The sequence below is a fragment of the Myotis davidii genome, unplaced genomic scaffold (genome assembly GCF_000327345.1).
Source record: "Myotis davidii unplaced genomic scaffold, ASM32734v1 scaffold904, whole genome shotgun sequence".
Taxonomy (NCBI): Eukaryota; Metazoa; Chordata; class Mammalia; order Chiroptera; family Vespertilionidae; genus Myotis; species Myotis davidii.
The window spans coordinates 519,310-522,848 of record NW_006295888.1 but is presented as its reverse complement, the minus strand read 5'-3'; positions in this window follow the sequence as shown (position 1 = coordinate 522,848).

Below are 3,539 nucleotides of genomic sequence, written 5' to 3'. Positions count from 1 at the left end.
AGCTGCCCTTTTCCAGAATCGAACCTGGGACCCTTCGGTCCTCAGGCCGATGCTCTGTCCACTGAGCCACACTGGCTGGGGCGCGGTGGGCTTATTTAATTGGCCCAAGGAGAGACCGTAGGCTACTTAATGAAAGCTCTGAGGCCCATATTTGTGGGAGGGGAAAGCGGCTGGGGCGCTAATGATATCAATTAGGCCCGACCCATGGGGGACACGGAAATATATGGTCCCCGTGGAGTGGATGCTCTGTCCACTGAGCCACACCGGCTGGGGCACAGTGGGCTTATTTAATTGGCCCAAGGAGAGACTCTAGGCTACTTAATGAAAGCTCTGCTGTCTATATTTGTGGGAGGGGAGGGGTATTTTGGCAGCCCCTCCTGGCAATGCCGGCACTCCCAGGGCTGTGTTTAGGATGCCGTGCCCACCTGGAGGCACTCTGGCAGCCGACCACCCAAGGCCCTGCCTGCCACCCCCCCTCTGACAGGGTCTCAGAGATTCCCAGGCCTCACCCAGAGACTCTGCCAGCTCAGGCAAACCCAGAAGAAGCCTGTCCCCCCCAGCGACTTCAGCTGTGGCCCAGCGGCGTCTTCAGTATTTGGCAGAACCTTGGGTGACTCCAGAAGGGAGCGTCCTCTGCTAAGGTGGCCTGTCACCACTGCGCCTCCACACACCGAGCTCAGCAGACGTGCCGGTTGGGGACAAGTCTCTCCTACCCCCTGGACCTGAGTTTCCTGTCGGTTGAAAGGAGGTGGTGATCTTATTGGAGAAAGGCAGAGATGGCCGACAGAGGAAGACAGCTACGCTATGATCTCACTTATTTGTGGAACCTTACCACACACACACACACACACACACACACACACACACACACAGAACTCAGGAACGATGATGCCAGGGATGCTGCTAAACAGTCTGCAATGCACTGGACCATCTCAACTAAGATCCATCCAACTCAAAATAGTGCCAAGTAGGGGAATCCTACTGTGTACCCTGAGCTCCCAGAATAAAGATTTTCTGTGCAATTTATTTTTAAGTGATTGAGAGAGGCTGAACTTGAATATGACTCCTCCCGTCCCCTGCCTTTTTCTCCCCCCTTCCTCTCTCCCTCTCTCTCTCTCGTTCTCTCTCTCTCTGAAATTAATACCGTAAGTCATATAGCTGACTGCATGCTTAGATTTCCAAAATACGTTCATAACCCTCGGTTCATTTCATCATCAAACTTCGCTGCACCAAGAGGAGAGGGGAAGTCTATAACAGAAGTAACACTGGACTTGGGCTCTGGGTGAAATCTGACCTCACTTGTCGGCTGCATGACCCTGAGAAAGGCAGGCACACATCCTGGGTCTTAGTGGTGTTTTATCATTAAATGACGGTGAACAACGATGCTTTTTCTTACTTTAGTCCTAGGCCTTGTACTTGAGGCCAAACAGGACGGCAGCCTCCTCATGTGACACACCAGCGGCCTAAGAGTCAAATATGTGAATTCCGTTTCCCCCTCGAATGTGGTCTGTAAAATCCACAGAAGAGAACTCACTCGATTCAGCTGAACTCAATATGATGAACCTTCAATCTGTGGAAGAGCTGTCCCCCTTATTCTTATTATCATTAACAATCAGTGGCTCGGTGCACAAAATTCGTGCACTTGCAGGGCCCCTCAGCCTGGCCTGCGCCCTCTCGCAGTCCAGGAGCCCTTGGGGATGTCTGACTGATGGCGGGGAGCAGAACGGGCCTAAGCCATCAGTCGGACATCCTTAGTGCTGCTGTGGAGGCGGGAGAGGCTCCTGCCACCACCACTGCGCTCGCCAGCCTGAAAGCCCGGCTTCTGGCTGAGCGGTGCTCCCCCTGTGGGAGCGCGCTGACCACCAAGGGGCAGCTCCTAGGGCTCCTGCCACCACCACTGCGCTCGCCAGCCTGAAAGCCCGGCTTCTGGCTGAGCGGTGCTCCCCCTGTGGGAGTGCGCTGACCGCCAAGGGGCAGCTCCTAGGGTGAGCACCTGCCCCCTGGTGGTCAGTGCGTGTCACAGCAACCGGTCATTCTGCCGTTCGGTCATTTTGCATATTAGCCTTTTATTATATAGGACTAGAGGCCCAGTGCACAAAATTTGTGCATGGGGTTGGGGGGGTGGTGTCCCTCAGCCCAGCCTGCACCCTCTCCAATCTAGGACCCCTCAGGGGGTGTCTGACTGCTGGTTGGATGTCTGACTGCTGGTTTAAACCAGAAGTCAGACATCCCTCTAGTCTGGCTGAGCGGTGCTCCCCCTGTGGGAGTGCGCTGACCGCCAAGGGGCAGCTCCTAGGGTGAGCACCTGCCCCCTGGTGGTCAGTGCGTGTCACAGCAACCCGTCATTCTGCCGTTCGGTCAATTTGCATATTAGCCTTTTATTATATAGGATAATGTATGTTCATCTCCGTGTGGCCATGGGTACCAGGCACAGCTAACCTGCACTCAAGCGGATCACTCACTTTTTCTGCTTTTTCCTGTTGATAAATGGCCTTCCCCAGGTGTGGAGCTGGGCCCATCTGACCCTGGTCTGGAAATACAGCTCTTTCATTTTCTTGGCTGCAAAAATATGATTTTTCCTTCCTTACACCTTCCCCTTCTGAGCTGCTTCAGAAACACATCTGTTTTCTATCTGTCGAGGGGGAAAAACACGTTCGCTTTATCATGCTCGATATAATCTACTACATTGCATTGCTTACGGGCCGTGTATGTTACATTTTAAAAAAGTCAGAAATCTCTAGAGGTACAGAGACACTGACAGATGTGGGAAGGAGAACCTCCGTGGACAGGGCAACCCTCGGGTCTCTGAATGCTCAGGCTCGGGGATCCTATCTTCTCCTCTCAAGACTCACAAGTGATGGCTTTATCCCCTAATAAACGTTATTTATAGAGACGCATTGGAGATTGCAGGCCACCTGCACACACACGTCTGCTGCGGAGAGCCGGTGGGGTCTGGCAGCAGCCTCAGACATTCATCAGTGACATAAGTCAAAGTAAGGGACTCGGGCCCTGCCCAGTGCATCCCTATATATGGCCAAGCCCTCCCCATCGCTGGCTTGGGTTGCTCTCTGGACCGGAAGGCCATCCCGATCAAGCCCTCCAGGACATTACTGCCAGGAGAGAAGTCCATCTCAAAGCTCAGAGGGCAACAAGATTCTAATGTCCTATTATGGGCCAGTGATGAACCTGACCTTGGTCTTCCCCTTTTCATGTTTTCAAAGAATGGGAAGTATCCAGTGGCCAAGTCCACGCTCACGGGATAGACCAGGGGTGGGCAAACTTTTTGACTCGAGGGCCACAATGGGTTCTTAAACTGGACCGGAGGGCCGGAACAAAAGCATGGATGGAGTGTTTGTGTGAACTAATAGAAATTCAAAGTAAACATCATTACATAAAAGGGTACAGTCTTTTTTTTTTAGTTTTATTCATTTCAAATGGGCTGGATTCGGCCCGTGGGCCGTAGTTTGCCCACGGCTGGGTTAGGGGGTGATCAGGCTGGCAGGCAGAAGTGGTTAGGGGCAATCAGGCAGGCAGGCAAG